This window comes from Apium graveolens, chromosome 5 (assembly GCF_009905375.1).
Source record: "Apium graveolens cultivar Ventura chromosome 5, ASM990537v1, whole genome shotgun sequence".
Taxonomy (NCBI): domain Eukaryota; kingdom Viridiplantae; phylum Streptophyta; class Magnoliopsida; order Apiales; family Apiaceae; genus Apium; species Apium graveolens.
Genome location: NC_133651.1, coordinates 276,315,756 through 276,324,101, shown reverse-complemented (window position 1 = coordinate 276,324,101; position 8,346 = coordinate 276,315,756). Strand labels below are relative to the sequence as shown.

At 33.5% G+C, this 8,346-nt stretch overlaps 1 long non-coding RNA gene across 1 annotated transcript; it reads left to right on the top strand.

Annotated features, from left to right (window-relative positions):
• The first annotated feature begins 2,720 nt into the window (after nucleotides 1–2,720).
• On the top strand, nucleotides 2,721–4,178 carry LOC141659064 (uncharacterized). The gene is made up of 2 exons (XR_012549594.1): nucleotides 2,721–3,283; nucleotides 3,487–4,178. It is a non-coding gene; the product is annotated as an uncharacterized LOC141659064 (long non-coding RNA).
• Nucleotides 4,179–8,346: the final 4,168 nt, after the last annotated feature.

Below are 8,346 nucleotides of genomic sequence, written 5' to 3'. Positions count from 1 at the left end.
TGTCACATGCTAAAGGTAATAACAATGGCTATAGAAGGAAGTAATAATGAAGTTGTGATCTCATGAGTGTTTTATTATTGATAAATTGAAGTGTTAGTTAAGTGGTTAATTAAGTAGTTAATTATAGTTAATATTTAATCAACAATTTTAAGTGTTATTATCTTAACATTGAGAAGTAATCATACATTGGTGAGTGAGTTTAATTAGACAATAATTTAGTCTGAGTCTCTGAGGGAACGAACTAGAAAATATTCTATATTACTTGCGAACACGTATACTTGCGTGAATATTAGCGCGTGTTTTCGCCCTAACACTCACCCATGCTTTCTTCTTTCATCACACAACAACAGATAGAAAAGATGAACATGACCAAACTTCCAATTCGCAAGCGGTTAGGAAACGTTCCGCAGTTTTCTGGAAGCGTTGATGCCGCCGTAGCTGAGGTATGAACTACCAATAGGCTAGGCTTTCAACTATTGATGAACCAGACTTATGTATATTATGAATTGTAATAATGGCAAAGAATATGTAAATTATTCAGAAACCCTTTTGAGGTGAAATGGTTTATAATTGTGGAGTAAAATGACTTGTGTTATTTTTGGTATTCATCTCTGAGACTATAACTTGTGGTGTGTGTGTATATTGTGGGGTCACAGTACGCAGCAGTTGGTTGATTGTTAAGGTTAAGTATTATTAAGGGAAATGGAACTCGTGACAACCCGAATCCCCGACCCCAGATTTGGGGGTGTTACAAAAATTCTGGTCGAAGTGCTTGAGGTCGAAAAGACCACGACCAGGATCAAAAAGGCTGAATTCGGTCAGAAAAACAAAAGAAATCCTAACCGAAAGGGTCAGGAATCCTCGTCAAATGCTTCTAGCCGAAAATATTGTCGACCAAGACTATGTAGGAGTTAATTCGGTAAAAAAACATCGATCCTGACCGAAATGGTTAGGATTCCCGATCGAAAAAAAAAGAAGAAAAAATATGGATAAAAATCCAGGCCGAAATTCGACCAGGATTCTACTCGAATACTTCTGCCCGAAATGGGCTTCGACCTGGGCACTGTAGGAGCCTAATTCGACCACGATCCTGGCCGAATAAGGATTCCTGGTCGAACCAGGTGCATAAAAAAAGAGAGGAAAAAAGAAAAAAATGAGGGAAGAAAAAGAAAAAAAATCCTGAAAAAATTACAGAAATTAAAGGAAATTCCTTAAATATTTTCTGAAAAATATGAATATTTTCAGAAAATAAGGAATAAATCCAAAAATTAAAGGAAATTCCTTAAGTATTTTCTGGAAAATATGAATATTTTTAGAAAATAAGGAATAAATTCATAAATTAAAGGAAATTCTTTAAATATTTTCTGGAATATATGAATATTTTCAGAAAATAAGGAATAAATCCAGAAATTAAAGGAAATTCCTTAAATATTTTCTGGAAAATATGAATATTTTCAGAAAATAAGGAATAAATCCATAAATTAAGGGAAAATTCCTGAAAATAAAGGAAAAATCCCAGAATTAAGGGAAAATTCCTGAAAATAAGGATAAATCCCAGAAATTAAGGGAAATATTCCTGGAAATTAAGATAATTCCTAAATAATAGGGATAAAAGCAAATCGTTGTAAATGTGTAGGTCGTTCCACACTTTACGCAAAAATAATACCATATACGGGAACGAATGAACTTAAATTCTGTGAAACCTAATCACTGTTTCCCAAAAGTTAGGGGGCAAATGATAGGGAAGAAAATAAGGCCTGGGTATATAATTAATGTTGCATTAATTATATCAGAATTGGGCCAACAGCTAGGCCCATTTAAGAAGGCCTAAAACTCTCAATATTAATTAATTTCGTAATTAATTAATAAGGGATAAGTCAGCTGATAAGATGAGTCTTAATGGAGAAATAAATCCTTGTAGATTGGTCTCCAAGGAACCTGATGGGATAAGGAATCAGTTTCCTACCTCTTAGGACTCCAAAGTTCATTCTAATTCTGAAACTTGCCCAACAAGTCTTCTAACCCAAGTCCAATTTAAGGACTCCCAACATCTATATAAAGGGCCTCACCCACAGATCGGAACTACGTTTTTGACTTGATCCGTGACATACAGTAAAGTACATAGGCATTTTGTAAGGCAGATCGAGTCACGAAACACAAGAGCAGTCAAATCGAGTCTCGAAACTCACGTTCCCTAATAATAAATACAACAATTATTATACCTTAGTTTTTGATCCATAACAGTAATTTTATATTAAAATATTGTTTAAATAATGGATATAAAGATTGTTGTTGGAGATGAACATATTAAGTTGATAAGAATCAAATTTTTATGTTATATTTGAAGAGTGATTAAGAGATTATTGGAGATGTTAATAGTGATTTAAGAAAAACACAGTGAACATCATTTAAATACAAATTTCTTATATCAGAAGTCAAGACACCATTTAGAGAGCCTCTTTAAGAAGACTTTACCGGCCTTACCTAGCGGTCGTCACCACTCAGGGTAGCATCAAGGACAAAATAAGTACTGCATGATGTGCAATATAAAGTCAAATTTTAGAAAAATATTGTCCGTGTTTTTGTCATGCCTTTAAACAAATTAAATTAAAATTATACGTCAGAATTAGTTTTGATTGGTAGTTTGAAAAACGTTACAAAAATGTAGTAGGAAGAATCTATCGAGCAATCCACCCACTAAAAGTTGTCAATTTGTCCAACTAGTTTTAAATTCATAGAAGATGGCCACTTCAGGTCATGTGTGGATATATTTACATAAACATATCAATAATGCTAATAGTTATATAGCTACATAGAGGCCACCTAGTGTTGACAATTTGCTCAAAACTGTTTTTAAGATTTTTATATATCAAGCTGAGGTTTTAAATTTGATAGTGACTTTAAGATGCATCTCTAACAATTCATAACATCCAACACCATTTGCAGATGCAGTTTCCGCAGAAAGCTTATACAGTCTTTAGGTTTCAAATCCCTCTAGATTTCACATCTCAAAAATTATTTGAATCTTGGATATGAATATGTATAAGCATAATCATCTTACTATAATTTATCTTACCTAAATCTTAAAGCTTTCACCGTTCTTTTTGTCTAGTTGTCAATTTGTTTCTCTCTAAATCTATCTGCAAATGATTATATTGGCGAATAGTATGAGTAACGCAATGAGACCAATAATGAAGATCATGTTGTATTTGGCTTATGATAGAGGTTAACTCGATTTCTAGCTATTTGGCGTCAAGCTTAGATTCTGAATCTGTTTTGTCTTGTAAGTAGCTTTGATTCTCGAAATTTGTTATTACTAAGTAGGAGTTTTTTCCAGTTGGTTCTTCATGTAGTTAATCAAGATTCATGGTGTACAATTTGCTTTGTGTTCATATACTTGTCATATGCATGATGTTTTCTTGATTAATTAGTTAATTTGTAAGTGCCTTTTTTTTTAAATTGTGTTTTTCATCAAACTACATAAAGTATACAACTATTATGGACTTGGTTAAGGCCAAAGAGAAGAAAGGCCTGATCATCAAGACATGGGAGCGATGCAGATCTTTCGGTGGTCGCAAGAATTATTCATCACAAATTCGTCGCCCGCTAGTGAAAAAGAGCAAGTCATGCCCACAATTAGATTACACATCAGCATACAAGTATAATTGTGGTGAAAAACGACCAATCGCTCCTGAAGGATGCTTGTCAGTGTATGTTGGACCTGAAAAGCAAAGGTTTGTGATCAAAACAAGGTATGTAAATCATCCTCTCTTCAAGATCTTACTCGAAGAAGCTGAATCTGAGTACGGCTATAGCAGTCAAGGACCTCTTGCCCTTCCATGCAACGTGGAGATATTCGGGAAATTGTTAGTGGAGATGGATTCTGATGATATTAATCAGAAGGGATGCCATTTTACCAGAAGTGTTGGCTCGTATCGTGTCCTCAGCCACCCTATATAATGTGTGGATGCTATGTGATAATTGGGCAAAAGTGCCTTCGTGCATGATTGTATAAATTACGTCGCGTATTTCCTGTAAGAGTACTCCTGTATCTGCGGCCTTGTAATTTATGAGCTACAATATATACAGCGTTGTTTATGTTCGTGTTGTTGGTCTATGTATCAAATGTTGGGATGATAACTATAGATTGCTTCAGAGTTTTTTGTTATTTGCATAAACTTTTACATCTACCGGTTCAGGTTCATGAAACTGTCAATCGAATGTAGTGGATAACTATGACCGTGTCAAATAGAATTGGATTAAAGAATTGCAAAAATTAAGAAATTAAATAGAATGTTAACATATCAAACCGGCTATATATAGCAACAGTTCTGTAACTCCGCTCAGTCAGAGTGGAATGTTATTAAGCCAGTAAATTGTACCGTTGGTACAATGTTAAGTCCGAAAGATGTATATAAAGATGGCGAATATATATTTTTTGTTTTAAAATTATTAATGAAACAGAAATTAAAACTTTAAAACGAAAAAAACAAACACAAGATATTTCATGAAATAATTCTTATATTAAGAAAACTAACCATAAAGTGTTGCTTACACTTTTGTACAATTATTCAAAGTTACAAAAAATAGAGCCAATACAATTATAAGCTATCAAAACAATGGCTTCTATTTACCACTCTAAAAATCTATAACTCTTATCAAATAATTAATAATACAATCAAAGAAAGTATAAATGCTGAATGTATCTAGATGTGTAAGTCTTTAATGGTGAATAATCAATTGGGCATCTCTCCCTTCAAATCAAGTTTTTTGGGTGCTCAGAAATATTTTCCAGAGTTTCGCACTTTAATGTTGGAAAGATATAATTCCAATTTACATTTATTGATTATTGATTATATAGGCTGGTAGGTTGGAGAGAGAGTGTCAAATACACGTGGATCAATATTGGCCTAGTATTTGAATTCTACAGCTTGCAAATGTCGTTTGTTGCGCCTCTATATCATGTTATTAATCCACACTACAAGTAAATGCTCAGTAGATATCACCTCCTAGACATCGTTGTCATTAAAATCCGATATTAAAAAAATAATTTTAACATCGGTTTGTTCATAAACGATGTTCAAGCTCGTTTTATACATCAGTTGAAATAAAAACCGATATCTAAACTACTTTAAAAAAAACAAAAAAAAATACAGACACATTTCCCCTCTGATAAAAACATTTACCCCTCTTTGATAAAAAACATCCCCCCCCTTAGAATATTCCCCCTCTTCCCAAATTTCATTCCCCTGTCTCTCGACTTTCTCTCCCGCTGTCTGAGCCGTTCACACTCACCTAGTCACTCACACTCTCTCTTCTCACTCGCACTCTCTACCCATTTCTTCCTCAACCCAGAACCCTGAAGAAAAACCCTAACTTTCTCATCCCCAATCCGAATGTGAGTTTTCAAACGCCTAATTAGAACCCTAATTAGTCTTCAATTACTCTAAACCTAGTATTTTCTTTTGATTTAGCGATCTATTTATGTTAATTAGGTGCAGAGATATTTCAAGATTGGTGGATTGTGTGATTCTCTAGTTCAAATCCTCTGAAATTAGTAAGGGGTTTTTCATTATCTACTTCGATTGGATGGTGAAAATCCAGAGTCACAAGAACATTTTCTTTATCTTTTTTTAATGAGAGAGAGAGGTATGTAAATATAGTTTTATGTTTAAATATTGTGCCTTTTGATTATGTAAGACAGGGCATGTGGTTGGGGAATGTTTAAGGATTAGTAAAGTTTGATTCTTTTTGCAGGTTCCTTGGAGCATTATGCTTGTTACAAGAATCATGAATCAGGGGAGACTGAAGTTATTTTACAAGTGGGGGAGAGTTTGTTAAGGGAGAGGCTGCCCAAATATTTTAAGCAAGATGTTGTCTTGGCTATTGCACTTGCTTATGTGGACTTTTCAAGGACTTCTATGACCTATCTCCCCCGGATTTCGTTAGGGGTTGTGATTGTCTTGAGAGGGCATTGAAGTTGTTGCAGGTTAGGTTTTTGAAAGCTCTGTGATTTAAGTTGTTATTCCCAAACAATTTAAGAAAGAATTACAGAAAGAGGGTTGAATGTAAATCTTGTTCTTTTTCGATTTCAAGAACTACTCTATCTCAAATATATAATAGTGTTTAAGCAAAAATACGGAATGAAAATATTGATGTAATCAAACACAAAGTAATTAAACACAAGTATTTAAAAACTTTTCTAGTGGATTGAACTTTTTCATCAGAGATATATATAAGATCGAGAACTCTGTGATGCAAGGTTTGCACACACCTGCTTACAAGTAGAATTACAAGAACAGAGAAATTCTTCACAAGTGCAACTGTTTCTATTTCTCTAATGCAAGTCCTTAATTTGCTATTAGCTACTCTTAGTTTATATATTACCAAGATACAAGTGAATAAGACAAACAAATAAAATAAAATATGTCTTTGTCTAATCACATGCTTCTTCATTTCTCCATCCAGTATCTTTGATTTTCTTCAAGTAAGCATGGAAATGGAAATGCTTCCTTGTCCTTTAAAAACCTGTAAATAGACTGCCACATTCCATTTGCATATAATCAACCCATGTTACTTTCAAGTCACTATCAACTGATTTTTGAATTTGATTTTCTGTTGAAACTCTGTTGGATCATCCGTTGAGACTCTACTGAATCATTCGTTGAGTGTCTGGTTGATCATCCGTCGAGACTCTAGTTGATCATCCGTTGAAACCTTGTGGAACATCCGTTGAGAGTATCTTCATAGCATTTAACTCTATTTCACTTATACAAGATTACAAGTCATCCAATATTTACAATTAGCCAACCTATCTTGCATATCAATCTAGTAGTCAACATGACTTAGAATATCCTACAACTTCTGATTCTCCAGGGCATTACAATATGCAGGAATGTATTACAAGACTTAGTAAGATATAAGTTACTCTCTCAACGGATGTTAAATTAAATCATCCGTTGAAAACTACAAATATACTAAATTAAATCTACTAAGGTATTTTGGTGAACATATCATCAAGCCTATGACATATTACTAACAATCTCCCCCAATTTATGTCTACTGAAATTTTAGGTAAATTAAGAGAAACTTGATGATAACAAAACACCTTATAAATTCAGACTGATTAATAGTAGATAAAATTGATAAGTGCTGCAATTTATTGAATACTATATAGAGGAAGGTTCATAAAAAATCTCACAAGACATTTTCAAGGTGCTCCTTTAGACTGTGCAAATTTTATCTTATTTCCTTAAATATCTAGTCTTCTTTCCCAGTTTCTCATTGTTCTCTTCAATATGATGTTGAAGTTGCCTGTAGAATTCAGATTCATCTTCGGTAATCTGATCTAGCATTTCTTGCATCTCCATGAGAGTTTCATTGCTTGAAATCTTTAGTTGATCTTCTAATCTGAAGAATCTTCTGGTATTCTTCTCATCCTTGAACTCTATCATCCAGTATGGCCTCAAATGCACTTTATCTCCATTGAAGAGAATAGATAAGACTCTTAGGAGTGCATTTGGGTCCCTCCAGCTATTTCTTATCTTCTCAATTTTGTTCAGTATCTCCCTTTTGGAAACAATATTGAACCCAAAGTTCTTATTTATTGAGGACAATATCTTCACTAAGACATAATAGTCTTCATTGAGAATTCTGTGAAGAGGCCAAATTATCTGTTTTTCACCCTTGTACCTCAACACCAATCTCTCTGGAAGCTTCTTGTGAGCATATGTTAGATATATTTGAGATGCCATGTTTAATCTGTTGTATTTAGTTTTAGAACTTAATATCAGGACTTACTGGAAATAAGAACTTACTGAAGTCAGAACATATATCAGAACTTAAGGCCGTCAGGATTTATATCAGGACTTAAGTGCGGATACTTCAGATAAGGAAAGCAGCTGATTAACAGAAAATGATCGTGACTAAAACAATAGAAGATATGCATGAAGAGTTAGAAGACTAGAAGACTTGTAGAAGATAATAGTTGATTGATATATTTTAGGACACAGAATTATATTCCATATCAATTAGAAAATATCTTGTAACTGTGTACTATATAAACACAGCTTAGGGTTTACACTATATGTGTTATCATTCACGAGAAAGATTATACATTGTAACCTAGCAGCTCTTAGTGATATTGTTCATCACTAAGAGTGAACAACTATTCTATTGTAACAGAGTTTATTATATTGAATATACTTTATTACTATTATATACTTGTGTTCGAAATCGATTTGATTGTATAAACACTATATTCAACCCCCTTCTATAGAGTTGTATAGTATTGTGTGACCTAACAAGTGGTATTAGAGCCTCTTCGTTGATATACAAATAGTGAGA